The sequence below is a fragment of the Pongo pygmaeus genome, chromosome 11 (genome assembly GCF_028885625.2).
Source record: "Pongo pygmaeus isolate AG05252 chromosome 11, NHGRI_mPonPyg2-v2.0_pri, whole genome shotgun sequence".
Classification (NCBI taxonomy): Eukaryota; Metazoa; Chordata; class Mammalia; order Primates; family Hominidae; genus Pongo; species Pongo pygmaeus.
In genome coordinates, this window is record NC_072384.2 from 77,872,281 (window position 1) to 77,889,425 (window position 17,145).

General features: G+C 41.5%; 1 protein-coding gene across 22 annotated transcripts in view; it reads left to right on the top strand.

Moving 5' to 3' along the window:
* Positions 1 to 17,145, top strand: part of OSBPL6 (oxysterol binding protein like 6) — a 203,493-nt gene that overhangs the window by 7,944 nt on the left and 178,404 nt on the right. For 2 of the 22 annotated variants that reach the window (XM_063647653.1, XM_063647652.1), the window contains exon 2: positions 15,633 to 15,716. The exons of the other annotated variants lie outside the window; for them this stretch is intronic. The gene's annotated coding sequence lies outside the window, so the exon portion shown is untranslated. The remainder of the gene's footprint in view (positions 1 to 15,632; positions 15,717 to 17,145) is intronic. 22 annotated transcript variants of the gene reach the window in all.

A 17,145-nucleotide genomic window follows, 5' to 3' on the forward strand; every position in this document is an offset into this window, starting at 1 on the left:
GGGAGTTAGCAGTTGGTAGGCATCTGATTTTCATAGAAGCAACTCAAAATGACAACTTGAGAGTGAAAAAATGGCCATTTTCCAATATAGTGATTCTTTTGGGATTACTTTGAGAATATTTTGTATCAAGAGACATATTTTCTTATTTATTTATTTATTTGAGATGAGGGTCTCACTATGTTGCCCAGGCAGGAGTACAGTGGCTATTCATAGACATGATCATGGTGCACTACAGCCTCCAGCTCCTGGCCTCAGCCCCCTGAGTGCCTGGGATTATAGTTGTGTGCCATAGCACCCGGCAAGAGACATATTTTCTTAGTGGCTCAATATCTAAGACTTAACTAGCACATTAGTCTTTCCAGCATTACCCAAATCACAGAAAGTATCTTAGAAGTAATTTTGTAGATGAGGAAACTGAGGCTCTGAGAGTTGAGTGAGGTGTCCAAGCCAGTGCCAGACTTGTACCGACCATCACATGCCTGGATACTAAATCATCCTGACCTGGCACATGGTCCACATGAGAGTTAATTTGTGAAAACATATATGTACAGACGTAGAAAAAATACTGAAAGGGACCTGTGGCATTTGTTTTCAACCTGAGAAGTGTGCCTGACAATTAGTGTTCCCGTGACCGTTCTTACATGTGCTTGTTAATTGCACTTATAGTGCTTTATCAGATATGATGTCAGCTTTAAGATCAAGTCACATAGTAGGCTCATAGATCTTTCGGGAATGGCAGAATCCAGATAGACTTTGGGTCAGTTTTTAATCAGCCATTCCAATCTGACACTACAGTGAGTGCTTATAGTATTGGAACCTTATAATAGTATACTTTATTTTCTCTCTTCCTGACTTTTGTGCTATTGTTGTCATATTTATGTAATAAACCCCACATTATATTGTTACTGCTTTTGTTTGAAAAGTTATCTTTTAAAGATATGTAAATGATAATTTACAAAATCATATATTTACTATGTATTTACCATTTATGGTGCCTTTCATTCCTTTTTGCAGATGCGTATTCTATCTGGAATCATTTTCTTTCTGCTTAAAAGGACTTCTTTTAACATTTCTTGTTTCCAATGGTGATAACTTTTTCACTTCTGTGTGTCTGAAAGTGTCTTTATTTTGCCTTCAATTTTGAAGATATTTTCACTGGGCATAAAATTCTAGGTAGACTGTATTTTTCTTTTCAGTGCTTTAAAGATGTAGCCTCCTGTTTGCATTGTTTTCAGTGAGAAATCTATTATCCTTTTCTTTGTACGTACTGTATCTTTTTTCTCTGGCTGCTTTAAGATTTCTTTTTATCTGTCGGGCGCTGTGGCTGATGCCTGTAATGCCAGCACTTTGGGAGGCTGAGGTGGCAGATCACTTGAGGTCAGGAGTACAAGACCAGCCTGGCCAACATGGTGAAACCCTGTCTCTACTAAAAATACAAAAATTGGCCGAGTGTGGTGGTGGGCATCTGTAACCTCAGCTACTTGGGAGGCTGAGGCAGGAGAATCACTTGAACCCGGGAGGCGGAGGTTGCAGTAAGCCGAGATTGTGCCACTGTATTCTACCTTGAGTGACAGAGCGAGACTGTCTCAAAAAAAAAAAAAAAAAAAAAGAAAAGAAAGATTCTTTTTATCATTGGTGTTGAGTAATTTGATCATGATGTACCTTGATGTAGTTTTCTTCATGTCTTTTGTGCCACTGAGATTCATTGAGCATCTTGAATTTGTGGGATTTTCGTTTTCAAGAAAGTTGGAAAAGTTTCTGCTATTATTTCTTCACATATGTTTTTCTGTTTTTTCTTCATTATTCTGTCTTTTGTGGGGAGTCCATGTACTGTATATTAGGCTGCTTAAAGTTGTCTCACAGCTTACTGAGGCTCTGTTCATTTTTTAAAGTTCTCTTTTCTCTGTTTCACTTTGGATAGTTTCTATTGCTATGTCTTTACACTTAGTTTCTTTTAACTTTTTTCTTTTTAAATTGAGGTAGAGTCTCACCTCAGTTTATGAGGTGAGACTGTGTTGCCCAGGCTAGACTTGAACTCTTGGGCTCAAGCTATCCTTCCACCTCAGCTTCCTGAGTAGCTGGGATTATAGGCTTGTACCACTGTGCCTGGCCCACATTTAGTCATCTCTTCTTTGGCAATGTCTACAGTATTAATCTCATCCAAGGATATATTTTTAATTTCAGACTTTGTAGTTTTCAGCTCTAGAAGTGTTATTTGGATCTTTAAAAATATCTCCATATCTCTACTTAACTTTTCGAACATACGGAATATAATTATAACTGTTTTTAATATCCTTGCCTGCTAATTCTAATCTTTGTGACAGCTCTGGGTCAGGATCTCCTTACTATGAGTCATATTTCCCTGCTTCTTTATGTGCCTGGTAATTTTTGATTGGATGCTAAATATTGGGAATTTTACCTTGTTGGGTGCTGGATATTTTTGCATTCCTGTAAATGTTCTTGAGCTTTGTTCTGTGACGCAATTAATTTACTTGGAAATAATTTGACTCTTTAAGGTCTTGGCTTTAAGATTTATCTAGTGGGACCAGATAGTGCTCAATTTAAGGCTAATTATTTCCATGAACTAGGCAAGACCCTTCTGTGTACTGTGCCCAATGTCCGCTGAATCATGAGGCTTTCTAGTTTGGCAAGTGGGAGTAGACTGTTCTTGATTCTGTGAGTGTGGGCACTGTTCTGTCATCTGTAGTGCGTTCTAGTGTTTTTTTCTCCAACCTCTTTGGCTTCCTTATACCTATGAGCATGACTTAACTGAATTCTTTTCTTTTTCTTTTTCTTTTTTTTTTTTTTTTTTTGAGATAGTCTCACTCTGTTGCCCAGGCTGGAGTGCAGTGCCGCGATCTCTGCCCACTGCAACCTCCACCTGCTGGGTTCAAGCGTTTCTCATGCCTTGGCCTCCCGAGTAGTTGGGACTACGGGTGCATGCCACCACACCCAGGTAATTTTTGTATTTTAGTGGAGAGGGGGGTTACACCATGTTGGCCAAGCCAGTCTCGAACACCTGACCTCAAGTGATCCGCTTACCTCGGCCTCCCAAAGTGCTGGGATTACAGGCGTGAGCCACCCTGCCCGGCCTCACTGAATTCTTGAGGGGAACTCTCTGCAGATCTCTGGAAATCTCTCTGTGAAGATCTCCCTTTTCCTTTGGACTACAGCTGCCTTGGTTTTTCTGAACTGTCAGCTCAAGTCTGCTGCCCTGGGCCTGGGTTCCCCCTCCCTGTACCACTGCTGGAAACTCACTCAAGGTAGTAACCTAGTGTAGTCTTTCTTAGGACTCACCTCACTCCTTTCCTCTCTCTTGGGGATCACTGTCTTTTGTTGCCTGATAATATCTTGAAAACTATTTCTTTGTATGTTTTGTCCACTTCTTGGTTGTCTCCAACAGGAAGATAAATTCAGTCCTTCATCTTGGCCAGAAGGAGAAGTCCCCCAGGTATCTGTCGAAAATGAGGAGGCAGGCAGAGGAGTGAAGTGGAGGTCTTGAGGGATTGTGGTAAAAGTTAACATAGCCAGTGCGGTGAAGAGGAAAGAGCTTACCATTGGAAGCCCACCTGAGAGGGAGAGTTACTCTAGCAATGCAGTTGAGTGAGTTGGCTAGCAGTTTTATTGATTCATTGACTGATTCCTTTTTGCTACTATTCATTTACTTATTCAGTGCCTACTCTGCACCAGGGTCTTAACATACATTATTTCTCATCCTTACAATAGGCCTACAAGGTGTTGGTATTGTTAATCCTTTACCCCCACACGCTACCCCACTTTCCCCCACCGTGAGCCCCAGCCTTTCTCAGTTTCACAGATGAGAAAATAGAAATGTCAACTGACTGCCAAGCTCCTGCAGTTTGTAAATTGTATAATCAGATTTCAAACCCAGTTTCCTGTAGCTCCAAAGCCAATTGGCCCATAATGCCTTTTCCTTGCCAGGGTTGGGATTTGTGTTTGAGACGGTGAGTTGGGGGGAATTGAGAGTGCTAAAAAGAGGTTGAAGTGACAGCTCATGATTAAGTAGACAGGGAAGGGAGGAAGCCAAAGATGAAGGCTGGTGGATGGGAAGAAAAAAGAAGCTTCAGCGGCCTTCAGTTCTCTATGGTGTGGACAATGGCTGTAATGGCCTTAAAGAAACAAGGGAGCCTGTAGTTAGCCCCAGATGATGACAGTGAGAAGTGATGGGGGAGAAAGAAGTCTTAGAATTCTACCTGATCTAATAAGTTCTGGATCTCTAATAACAGTTCCAGATAGATTGTAGGTCTGAGAAAGGTAAAACAACAAAGCTTCTAGAAAAAGAAAATAAGCAAAGATTTCCTAAACAGGACATAAAGAGTGCTCATGATAAAGGAAAACGATAGACAAATTGGAGTTTACTGAAGGATCTTTTCAGCAAAAACACTGTGCAGAGGACAAAAAAATCAAGCAGCACAGCAGGAGATATTTCCGGTATATATGCCCAAGTCACTTTTAGGTCAGCGACTTGGACAAATGAGAAGTTACATGTAGTCACTTATTGAAACACTAATTCATTAGTAAATATGATAGATTGGTATATTTCCAGAATTGTTTGTCTAATCCTCTTAAGGGCATTATATCACTAAGCAGCACAGCTAAGTGTTTGATCAGTTTAATTAGAATGATCATTTGTCACACTTGAGAAGCATTTGGCTCTTGGCTATGAAAATATCAAAGGCTGGGCAAAAAAGTATTAATTTTGCCTTTTTTGAAAATGATATTTCAAACTGTTAAAATCTAGTCACAGTTGAATTAGTACGTAACCTTCAACTACTCGAGCCTACCCAATATGCTGATTAATCAGATGATGCATCCAACTTTTCCACAATTCTTTTTAATACTGTATTACACAGCCACATGATTAAGATTTCTCTTATTGGCTGTTTTGAGAAAGTTGGCATCTAATTTTTGTCTTGTGTGAAGAACTAAAGTATTTTCCAACAGGTAGAATGAAACAAAAAAGACCCGTCTTGGGTTTATGTGTGGTGAAAAAGCTAGCATATACTGTGTCAATACAAAGGAAACTGAGAACCCAAATAGCACTTAAAGTTGTGTGGTTAGGGATTATGAGGCATGACATAGCAATGAGACTGAGTTCACAGGCTGCACAGGAAAAACGGTGTCCTTACTTGATCATCTTCCTCTCTATACAGTGGACAATGGGACAGAAAATTAGCACAAAATGATGAGGCCACTGTCATGTAACCTGTATACTTAGTGATATCATTATCCAGCCTTTGGTTTTCAAGATGAAGAAAGGGATAGAAAATCTGATTTATGTTGAATCACTTACCATAGGGTTTAGTTTACTTACCAAAGGCTTTAGTAAGCTCTTTACCAACTCTTTCTTACAGGAGGTTTTTTTGTTTTGTTTTGTTTTGTTTTTGTTTTGAGATGGAGTCTCGCTCTGTTGCCCAGGCTGGAGTTCAGTGGCACAATCTCGGCTCACTGCAACCTCCGCCTCCCAGGTTCAAGCAATTCTCTTGTCTCAGCCTGCCGAGTAGCTGGGACTACAGGCACCTGCCACCATGCCCAGCTAATTTTTGTATTTTTAGTAGAGATGGGGTTTCACCATATTGGTCAGGCTCGTCTTGAACTCCTGACCTCAGGTGATCCGCCCACCTCAGCCTCCCAAAGTGCTTGGGATTACACATGTGAGCCACCACACCCAGCCTGTTGTTGTTTTTGTTTGTTTGTTTTGTTTTTAGTAGACAATTTAGGTCTCGCTGTGTTTCCCAGGCTGGTCTCAAAGTCCTGGACTCAAGCGATCCTCCCACCTCAGCCTCCCAAAGTGCTGGGGTTTTTGTTTGTTTTGTTTTGTTTTTAAAGAGAAAGTGATAGCCAGTGCGTCCCTGCCTATAAAGGTGGCCTTGTGTGGGTGCACCTGTGAGTGCTGCTGTGGCAGAGTGGTATACTAGTTTCCCATGGCTACTGTAATAAATTACCACAAACTTAGTGGCTTAAAACAACACAAATTTATTCTCTCTGGTTCTGGTCCTTGGTGTTCCTTAGCTCATCATGGCCACATAACTCAAAATCTCTGTTTTATTTTACATCCCCTTTTCCTCTGTGTGTGTCTTCTCCTTTTCTTTGTCTGTGTCAGAACTCTTTCTGCCTCTGTCTTACAAGGATACATGTAATTGTATTTAGGGCCCACCTGGATTATCCAGGATAAGCGCCTCCTCTCAGTATCCTTCACTTAATCATATGTTTGGGGGTCATATATGGCATATATGGTAAAATATTCTTTCTTAGTCATATAAGGTAATATCTACAAGCTCAGGGGATTAGGAAGTGAACATAATTTTTTAAGGGTGGGGTCGTGTGTATTTTTCAGCCAACCGCAGTTGGTTTTTCCAGCTGTGAGTACATCTGCATCAGGAGATGCCTGTAGAAGTAAATTTGGGAACATCTGCATGCCATGAGTATGCAGGGGAAGTCACCTATGAGAACCTCTTGTGTGCTGACCTGGAGTTTGAGCTGCTGTGTTTGTCTGGGGAGGAGGGTGGGAGATGGAGATGGAGAGAGTATTTTGAAAGAAACTTGAGGGAGGATATCAAATGTACAAGATATTTTTCTAAAGCTAGGTAGTAACTGGTTTGAAAAAGCCTAATTTAAGAGGTAATAACTTCAAGCTAATTTTAAGAGTATTTTTTTCTCTCTCAACTATTTGATGATAAGCAAATATTAACCAAATTATGGAGACTGAATTTAGAGAACTTGTGTGCCAGTGTGACAATTAGCAAAGTTTTATTAGAAATAAAGTGCTGGGCTGGGCATGGTGGCTCATGCCTGTAATCCCAGCACTTTGGGAGGTCAAGGTGGGCGGATCACCTGAGGTCAGGGGTTCGAGACCAGCCTGGCCAACACAGTGAAACCCCATCTCTACTAAAAATACAAAAAATTAGCCAGCGTGGTGGCACGTGCCTGTAGTCCCAGCTACTTGGGAGGCTGAGGCACAAGAATCGCTTCAACCCCAGCAGGTGGAGGTTGCAATGAGCCAAGATTGTGCCACTGCACCACTCCAGCCTGGGTGACAGAGTAAGACTCTGTCTAAAAAAAAAAAAAAAAAGAAAGAAAGAAACAAAGTGCCATCCAATAGAATATTAATTTGGTTAATACTTGCTTATCATCAAATAGTTGAGAAAGAAAAAAAATACTCTTAAAATTTGCTCGAAGTTATTACCTCTTAAATTAGACTCTTTCAAACCAGTTATTACCTAGCTTTAGAAAAATCTCCTGTACATTTGATGTCCTCCCTCAAGATCCTTTCAAAATACTTATTTGCTTATGTTTTGATCTTAAACCTTTTTTATTGTCAACACACACCTCTCTCCTGTATTGGATCTCCTGCTTTCTATGTCTTCGTGTTTTCCTCTTCTTTGCTTGTCCCTCTGTCCCTCCCTCCCCTCCCCTCCTTTCCCCTCCCCTTCCCTCCCATCCTCTCCCCTCCCCTTCCTTCCCCTCCCTTCCCCTCCCCTCCCTTTCCCTCCACTCCCATCCTTTTCCTTTCCTTTCCTTTCCTTTCCTTTTCCTTTTCCTTTTCCTTCCCTTCTTCCCTCTTTCCCTCCTTCTGTCCTTCCATCCTTCCTTCCTTTCTTCCTTCCTCTCTTCCTTCTTTCCTTCCTCCCCTTTCTTTCTTTTTAATGTAGCACACCCTCCATTAGCTTCCTGAGAGGGTAAAGTTTTTGAGATCTTAAATGTCTATAAATATTTTTACACTATTCTCATTCTTGGTTGATAGTTTGGGCCTAAAATTCAAGGTTGGGAATAATTTTCCTTTAGAATATTCAAGGCTTTAGTCCACTGCCCCCTAGCTTCTGAAGTTACTGTTAAGAAGACCAAAGCCATTCTAAAACCTAAGTTTGTTTTTCTGTCTGGTAGTTAGTAGTATTTTCTCTGTTTATGTTCAATCTTTTGTCCGTCTTTGGTGTGCCGTTTCAGTCTGGAAAATTAAGGTCTTTAAGATCTGAAACATCTTCATTAGTTTTATTGATGCTTTCTTCCCCTCACTTTTCCCTGTTCTCTTTTTCTGGAATTCTGATTATTTGGGTATTAGACTTTCTGGATTCATTGGTTCTTTAATTTTCTTATGTTTGCTTTCATATTTCTTTGTTTTTAATCTTCTTGCCCTACTTTCTGGGTGATTTCCTCAACTTTATTTTCCTTTTCCTCTTTTTTTTTCTAGGTTTTCAAAGAGGCAGCTTTCCAGCTTTTCTATTGAGTTTTGCATGTTTGAAATTTCTTTGTTCTTTCTTGTTTTTTTCTTTTTCTTTTTTTTTTTTTTTAGCATCCCTTTCTTGTTTGATGGATGATGCAATATCTTCTGTCACCCCTCTGAGGTTATTGACATTTTCTGCTCCCTGCACAGGGAAACCTCGGTGTCCTCCAGGTGGCTTTCTTTATGTTTGTTTTGATCTGTGTTTCATGTTTGAGTTTTTCCTCAGATATCTGGTGATTGTGGCTTGTCTGCTTCTGTTTAAGAGTAAGTCCCCAAGGGAGCTGATTTGAGAGCTTCAAGTACTCAAGTGGGTCTTTTAAACTGAGGGCTTCATGGACAGAGCTGGTCCTGTAAGGAAGCCCGCTCTCACTACAATAGCAGTATCCTGAGGTTTTCCTGTTAGACTGGGCAGATTTCACAGAGATCTCACAAGCTTTTGCCTGAAGGTTACAGGTCTGGCTACAATTAAGAAAAAAAAACTGCTAAATAACTTAAAAAGCTTCCAAGACATGGTGCCTTTTTTTCCCGCTTTTCTCTCTTTCCATACTATAGCCATATATACTCTGAAAAATAAGACTTTATTAAAGACTATAAGAAAATTTTTTATTTTTCTTTATTTATTTATTTGAGATAGGGTCTAACTCTGTCTCCCAGGCTGGAGTGCAGTGGCATGATCTTGACTCACTGCAACCTCTGCCTCCCGGGTTGAAGCGATTCTCCTGCCTCAGCTTCCTGAGTAGCTGGGATTACAGGTGCCTGCCACCATGCCCAGCTAACTTCGTTTTGTATTTTTTAGTAGAGATGGGGTTTAACCATGTTGGTCATGCTGGCCTTGAACTCCTGACCTCAAGTGATCCTCCTGCCTCCCAAAGTGCTGGGATTACAGGCATGAGCCACCACACCTGACCTATAAGTAAATTTGACAGTTAAAAAAAATCCAGCAAAGACTTTCAAACTGACCTTCCCCTGCAATTAGGACACCTTAGTATTTTACTGTTAGATGATTCAACCTGAGGATATTATTTGATGGCCTTTTGGGTTTGGATATCAATTTAGGAAGAAAAATGGAGATACATTATGCCTTATATACAATGGACATAAAAATGACCCTTCTTGCCTGGGCGCAGTGGTTCACGCCTGTAATCCTAGCACTTTGGGAGGCTGAGGCGGCGAATCACTTGAGGTCAGGGGTTTGACACCAGCCTGGCCAACCAACATGGTGAAACCCTGCTTCTACTAAAAATATAAAAAATAAGCTGGGAATGGTGGCGCATGCCTGTAATCCCAGCTACTTGGGAGGCTGAGGCAGTAACATCACTTGAACCCAGGAGGCAGAGGTTGCAGTGAGCCCAGATTGTACCACTGCACTCCAGCCTGTGCAACAAGAGTGAGACAATGTTTCAAAAAAAAAAAAAAAAAAAAAAAAAACACACCTCTGTCTCTGCTGGAATGGCTCAGAGGCTGAGACAAGGACAGGGGTAGAGGGTTGTTTAAACCCAAGCTACTCACTCTTGCCTTTGTATCTTGCTGTATTCGTGTAGGGCATGAATTTATACTACATGGATAGAGCAAGATATAAAATCAAGGCTAGGTGCAGTGGTTCACGTCTGTAATTCCAACACTGTGGGAGACCAAGGCAGGAGGATCAGAAGTTCAAGACTAGCCTGGGCAACATAGCAAGACCCTGTGTGTAAAAAAATAAAAAACTTAGCCATGTATGGTGGTGTGCGCCTGTAGTCCCAGTTCCTCAGGAGGCTAAGGAAGAAGGATTGCTTGAGCCGACAAGTTTGAGGCTGCAGTGAGCTATCATTGCACCACCACAATCCAGCCTGGGCTACAGAGTGAGATCCTATCTGAAAAACAAACAAACAAATAAACAAAAACCCAAAAAATCAAGGAGGTCCTGAACCACTTAGTTAATCCTAAAATCCCTGTATACAAATAGGTGAGCAGGTGCCTGACTTTCAATATGGTTTCAGAGACTGGATAACCTTGTGTCCTGGGGCCCAAGGGGATGGTCTTTGATTAATATCTGACTGTGCCTAGGGCTCAGCTTTCAGTTTGTCCCAGCCCCAGGACAGCTGGTCTCCTCAGGGCTCCTGCCAGAGCAAGATTGCTTCCGGCACTTGCTCCTGACCTCAGCTGGATGCCATTTTGATAGAGATTCCCTATCCTCCTGTAGCTCTGCAGCCCTGCCAGGGCTGGAGTCTCTACCTGACCCCGTTCTGAAGCACCCACTACATCTTCATCTTTGCTTTTGGATCTCTCAGGTGTCAGCCACTGGCCCCAGCCCCTTATTGCTGCCCTACCATTACCCTCTGCCCAGATTCCCAGCTCGGAGCCACATGAGCCCTTTCCCTTCTCCTTAGAGGAGTGGTATCTTCAATTGTAATGCACTGTGTTTTCTTCATTAAAGCATTGTTGTAAGTGGTGGTTAGGAACTCTGATTCCGTTATGGCTTCCCACATGGCCTGGACTCCACCAATTATAACACATTTTAAAGGAATAGTATATGTTTTGATTTCCAGGTCATACATTTGAACAACCAACTTTTTGGCATAGGTTCCATTGGGAACTTGGGGGCCGCCTTGCCATATCATGCAAGGGAGGAAAAATGTCATCATCAAATATTCATTAAGCTCCCACTCGTGCCTCGTGCTGTTGTGCCTGCTGAGTCTGTGAGGCCTCTGCTGGGCCTGTTTTTATAAACTCTAATAAGGCCGCCTTACAAATTGCCCTCTGAAGCTCAGCACACTGTAGAGGTTTCCCTGACATACCCTGTGTCATGCTAATGGGGAGGATTAAGGCAAGAAGTGTTCCTAATCTGACAAAGTGCAATTGTAATTTAAATATGTCCTTTCCTGGAGCCCGAGTTCTTGTAGTCACTGAGCCTGCACTAATTTGTGTGATTCTTTTAGGGCACTCTTCTTAGAGTTTTTTTAAAATTAATACTTCCTATGGGTTCAGTGTTTTATTTCAAGTGAGGCATTCTTAGAATAATGTGACACAGAGTGATTTCTGAAAGATTAAAGCAGTGTGTTCTGAGGTGAGCCTTACAATTAATTGCCTGAATTGGCTCTAATTATACATAAAGAGCCAAGCTATTAGTGTTAAGAAGAAGTGACTTCAGAAAGTACAGTTGGTCCCAAAGACCAAATAACTATTGCAAACAGTAATCGGTGAGGTGGTACTTATTGTATAAAACACCTTAGCTGGAAATTACTTGTGTCCATTCTAATTGGGTTTTCCCCTTACACTTGGTTATTTCCTTTTCAGTGAAAGTATGCAATTTTTTAAACGCAGAGGCTAAAGCTAAAATAGCTCATTGGAAAACATTTTTGTGTAAACGAGTGTGCCCTGTGTGAACACGGACCCTCTTGATTTTATATATATATATATATATATATATATATATATATTTTTTTTTTTTTTTTTTTTTGAGATGAGTCTTGCTCTGTCACCCAGGCTGGAGTGCAATGGCGGTATCTCAGCTGACTGCAACCTCCACCTCCCGGGTTCAAGCGATTCTCCCGCCTCAGCCTCCTGAGTAGCTGGGATTACAGGTGCACACCACCACACCCGGCTAATTTTTTGTATCTTTAGTAGAGACAGGGTTTCACTGTGTTGATCAGGCTGGTCTCGAACTCCTAGCCTCATGATCCGCCTGCCTCGGCCTCCCAAAGTGCTGGGATTACTGGCTTGAGCCAACACGCCCGGCCAAGCACCGACCCTCTTGATTGCTCCTCTTTAGATACTTTTGGAAGCTCTTCTTCCACCCACCTAAAATGTCAGTGCTTCCAGGAATTTATCCTCAGTCTTCTCACTCCATACTCCCTCCCTGCTTGACCGCATCAAGTTCTGACTCTCTGCTAGCGAATTCCAAATTTATCTATCTGGGCCAGGTCCCTTCTGAATTCCAGAGACACATTTTCATATGGCTATCTTACAGGAATTACAAACTTGTGCATGCCCAAAACAGAACCGTAGACCATGATTGTCCCTCCCAAATCCACCCTTTCCCACCCTGCCCCGGCTCTTCCACTTGGGAGATCACCCAACACTAAACTCCATGTCTTGTTGATTCTACTGCTAACCATGTGTCTCCAACCTCATCATCCTGCCCTTTTTCATGCCTCCATCGTCTCCTTCCTAGACTGTAACAGAAGCCTTGCAACTGGTCTCCATCAATCCAATTTGCTTCCTGCCAAACTATACACACCTGCTAGGAAAATATTAAAGCACAAGTCTAATCATGTCACTATGTGCTTAAACACATGCGTTGCTGTCAGTTATTTGACAAATTTGACAAATCATTGTCTTTTATTTGTGTGGCTGTTTGATCTTATATGTTCCCCATTCCTAATTTACAACAGCCCAGACTGACTGGTCATCTTTTAGGTGCTTGAATTCATGTAGATGGTTTACTGCATAAGGCCTTTGCACAAGTGTCTGCTATGACTGGACTGCTCTTCCTCCTGTCGTCTGCCTGGCTACTGCCTGCTTGCCCTTCTCATCTTCAGTGTCATTTCTCGGTGGCATTTCCAAAAGCCCTCCCCAGTTGGTTAGTTCCCCTACTAAATATGCCAACAGCATCCTGTATTTCCCAGCACTCATTATAATTATAATTAATCAAGTACTTGTATAATTACTGGTTTGATGACTGATGATGTCCCACTATCCTGTAAACTCCCTGAGAGCAGGGACCATGCCTGTCTGGCACACCATTCTCTCCCTAGTGCCTTTCATAACAAATATTTGCCAACTGAATGTGTAATGAATTCAGCTGGACAGAAGCCATGGCATATGTTATATGTATTTGAACTTATGTTTGAATATGGGGTATCTGATGTTCTAGGAGCCTGACTACTTCCCACTCCAAAATGAGGCAATCCTGTAAAGGCCTTATTTAGATCTTGTTAACCGTTCAGCTGTTACATCCTCTTTCCCCTTTTATTCTGGAAGTAGATTGGTCAAGAGTTCTACCAGAGAAACAGAACCAATAGAAGATAAAAGATTTATTGCACACATTGGCTTGCTCATTTGTGGGGGCTGGCTAGGCAAGTACAAAATCAATCCATAGGACAGGCTGTCTGGACGAACAGGCTGGAATTCTCTGGCACAGGGTGGGGCTGCTGTTCCCAGGTGGAATTTCTTCTCGGGGAACTCGGCTCTGCCCTTAAGGCTTAACTGATTCAATCAGGCCCATTTATAATCTCCTTCACTTAAAGTCAACAGATTGTGGACTTTAGTCACATCTACAAAATACTTTCACATGGAACCAGGCACGGTGGCTCATGCCTGTAATCCCAGCTACTCGGGAGGCTGAGACAGGAGGATCACTTGAGCCCAGGAGTTTGAAGCCAGCCTAGGCAACATAGTGACACCCTGTCTCTTAAAAAAATTTTTTTTTTAATCAGCTGGGTATGATGGCACGTGCTTGTAGTTCCAGCTACTCAAGAGGCTGAGGCAGGAGGATTGCTTGAGCCCAGGAGATCGAGGCTGCTGTGAGCTGTGATCATACCACTGCATCCACTCTGGGCAACAGAACAAGACCGTGTCTCTAAACAAACAAAAACCTTTACGACAATGCCTGGATTAGTGTTTGGTTTAATAACTAGACTGTAGCTTGTAACAAAGTTGACACATAAAACTGACCATCAAATAAGTCTTTGATGCAAAGTACTGGTTAAAAAGCAAAATTATCCTTTTTTTTAAAAAAAAAAAAAGAAAAAACAGAAACAAAAAACCTTGATACTTCTGGGATTGGGAATGGTAATGAAATGTTTTATTCAGTGGGTTTCTTATTAGTTATGAGCTATGGAAGTAATGTCTATATAAAATAAGTTTTTACCTATTCTGCTGATGTATGGCAAATAACCTCATTCCTCTGCTATCCAAAACAAATGTGTCACTATTCAAATGTGAATCAGTAATAAAATTCTAGGAAAATTGGCCCTTTTACGTGTAGTGTTTCTAATAAGTGGACAACTCCGTCTTCCACAGGTGCCTTTTTGTTTTTAGCACAGCAAACATTTACTGAGCTCAGAGCAGGGCAGTGGAGATGAGGCTGAATACCACCCTTAATTTCAAGGCTTTGCATTGTATTGTGGTAGACAAATAAGTAAAACCTAATTGTAGGCCCAGAGTTCTGCGAGGTCGGAGTATAGACGGCGAGAGAGACCTAGTTAGATGCCAGAGCTTGGGGACCCAGCTTTATTCTGCAGAGAGAGAAGAAGCCCTCTCTCTTGGGGAGTGTCATGTTCCTGTGATTTAGGGAGAGGAATCTGGTGAAGTAAGGGAAGGGAGGGAGAGTGTTAGTGGCAGGAGTCAGAGCTGAAACTTTGGCAGCAATGTTGAAAAAAAGAGGCTGGGTTCTAGCACTAGCAGAGTTTTGTCAACTGAGGAGATGACTTTGAGGTGACCAGTAATGGAGGTGTGTGGTACTGGAGGAAAAACGAATGTTTAGTTCTGGGGCAGGTGAAGGGGACAAAAGGTAAGAGTTGCTATGTATTGTGCATCTACACTGGGTCTGGTGTGTGATACACACACAATTTCATTTATTGGTTTGGAGGCTGGTGTTATTTCTAGCCTGGGTGAAATCACCTAAGGAGGGTCTTGAACCAAGGGAGAAGTTTGAGGAAGGTCCTAACTTACTCATTTGGGGGGGCTGGCTAGGCAGGTACAAAATCAATCCATAGGACCTTGGTACCGAAGATTCTTTTTTAGGTCTTTCATCTTTTTATAAAGGGTAATATAAACATGCCACTTTAAATATTACCTGACAGCTGATTCTAAGAGGATATGTTTGTATTTAAATGTTGGTTAGTAGATATTGGAAAGGGGGAAAAAAAGGATTACGTTCATGAATGATTTCTCTGTGTTGTCTTGTTAACTCCCAAAGCAAATTGAGAAAGCAGAGGTTTTTGGCCCTGAATATGCCTCTTGGTACATGAAATCATATTCACTCAATTTACTTTTTAAAAAGGCAAGTATGAAAGACTCTCACTGACCATATCTGGGAAAACTAGAGTGTCAAAATAAATGAGAGTAACAGATTGTAAGTCATTACATGAAATAGGATTCAATGAGTCTGTGTTGATAAAAATAAATAAGCGGAGGTGAGAGAGAGGAAGCTCTTCTTTTATTGGTTGGGAATGCTGACCAATGAATGTAGGAGGAATGTAGGAACTAGAACAATCACCATTTGGCAAACACAGTGATGGTTGATTAAGGCAGGAATTGTCAATGGATGCTAAGTTTGGTGGATGCTAAGAATGGAGGCTTGAGGAACAGGATATTGGCATAGTCTCATAGTGTTTCTCTACAACGTACCTATCAATTATGAGGAGGAAAATGGTGACTTTATGTTTTTTTGGCATCTTCCTGCCAGGAATGTGTGGCCTGAGTCTGGTCATGAGGAGACATCAGATGGATTGAAATTGAGGGTGACCTGAGTCATCTGAGAGAATAAAAGGTTTGGCTCGTTAAAACTGTCAAGGATGAGAGACAAGGAAAGACCGAGAAACTACTCCACACTGAAGGAGAGATTGGATAACTAAATGTAATGCATGGTCCCAAATTGGATCCTGGGCCTGGAAGGAGAAAGAGCCACTGTTGGGACAAGCTGAATGGCATTTGTGAATTAGACAGTAATATTCTATTAGCATTCAGTCACTGATTGAGCTAGTCAGATGGTTATTATATAAGAGAGTGCCTTTGTTTTGGGAAATACATACTGGAATATACAGGAGTGAAGGGGCATCTTATCCACAATTTACTCTCAAATGATTCAGAAAGTGCTGAAGACTAAATAATCCAGTGTCTAAGTGAAAGGGAAAGAGGAGTGTGAGTTCTTTGTACTGTTCATGCAACTTAAGTTATTTTAAAATAGAGTATTTTTAAAGGTGATGAAACTCAAGGAAGGACCAAAGAACTGTTTTGAATTGCAGGAAATTGAGAGACATGACAAATACCATGAATGATCCTGAACTGAATCCTTTTGCTACAAAAGAAGTCAGTGGGATGGTGAAGCAGCTACCTTGTCCGAGGTGTATACTCGGGGGTTTGTCGTCGCACACCAGAAAAATTTAGCACACAGACACACACGAGTTTAGGAGTGGAGGTTTAATAGGCAGAAGAGAAGAGAAAGAAACAGCTCTCTCTATAGAGAAAGGAGTCTCCCAGTGGAAAGGACCAGCAGGTGGTGAATGTGCCTGATTTTATAGTCAGGTTTGAGGAGGCAGTATCTGATTTACATAGGGCTCACAGATTGGTTCCATCAGGTATGACATTTACATAGTGCATAGGGAAGGCTGGTTGCCCCACCCTAATCTTATTATGCAAATAGCCTTTCCAGTTGATCTGAACCATCTTGTCTGCTTCTTACTGTACAGGTGGCTGACAAAGAGAAGGGAAGATGGAGCCGCCATCTCGAACATGATTGGCACAACTGCCAGCATCTATGTCTGCAGCTCAATTTTACAAGCTACTCATTGTTAGAAAGGAAAATAATTTGGGACTGGTTTTCATGAAAAGGAAAACCTTATGGAGGACTTCCGTGTCCTCACTATCTGCCCAAGTAATTTCTTCCTAACTTTTGTATCAGTGGTTGGCAGAGTTTCAATAGGGTTTTTGAGTGAAGCAGATATGGACGTTCTTTGTACTGTTCTGAGAGTTTACCTGTAAGTTTGAAATTGTTTTAAAATGAATTTTTTAAGGTTTCAAGAACTTTCCCTCAAGTCCAAAAAAGTTTTAATTTCCTTTTTCTTCGACCAGAATAAGATAGAATTTGTTTCTGCTATAAAAGGCTAACCAGACTGTGCTTTTAAAAAGGAGGTTGGAAGGTGTTAAAGATTTTATTTTACAAGTAGGAAATGCCTACGTGGTCCATCTGTAGACAAGTC